We start from the raw sequence: 709 nt of genomic DNA, 5'->3' as shown, positions 1-709 counted from the left end.
TGCTCTGCTGCGCGCCTACAGCAAAAAAAAAAGTGAATTCCCTCCTCTTCACCAGTACTATGCGCAGAATTTCTGTTCATATATATATATATATAATGTTGAAGTACCTTCTCGAATTAATAAAAAGAACACGAGACAAACCAAAAGAAGGAAAAAGAAAAAATGGGAAAAAAAGACAGTTGTGTCGCATTTTTTTTTCTCTTTTTGCTTTTTTTTTTTTTTTTCCTTTATTCCCTTTTTCTACTATAAATATACTTTTTTTTTCCTTTCTTGCCTTGTTTATTATTCCCTTCCGCGGTTCTTCTCTCCCCAGGTGGAACAAACAGAAAAAGCTCCAAAGCAAAACATCGTTATGATGCTATTCACGATTTCTTCATCACAAATATGCTTCACTTCGTCCGTTTTTAGCCCACACGATTTTTCTTCTTGCTTTTTTGCCTTTTCTTTGTTTATGCATTCTTCTTTTTTTTTTAACTATTCTTTTTCTTCCTTTCGTGCACCTCCGCAAATTTCCTTTTTTCTTTCTCTCTCCCTCTCTCTCTCTAAAACATCGTTTGCATCTCCCCATACGGAAAGAGTAAAGCTGTGCAGAATATAACCCGGAAAAACAGAAAGAAAAATAGTGCTAATTGCAGTGGGGAGGGAATTTGAGAGGGGAGGTGTTTTTTTTTTCTTTTTTCTTTTTTTTTTTTTTTTTTTTTTTTTTTTT

The sequence above is a fragment of the Trypanosoma theileri genome (assembly GCF_002087225.1).
Source record: "Trypanosoma theileri isolate Edinburgh chromosome Unknown TM35_Tth_3_V1, whole genome shotgun sequence".
Taxonomy (NCBI): Eukaryota; Euglenozoa; class Kinetoplastea; order Trypanosomatida; family Trypanosomatidae; genus Trypanosoma; species Trypanosoma theileri.
This window is presented reverse-complemented; position numbering follows the sequence as displayed.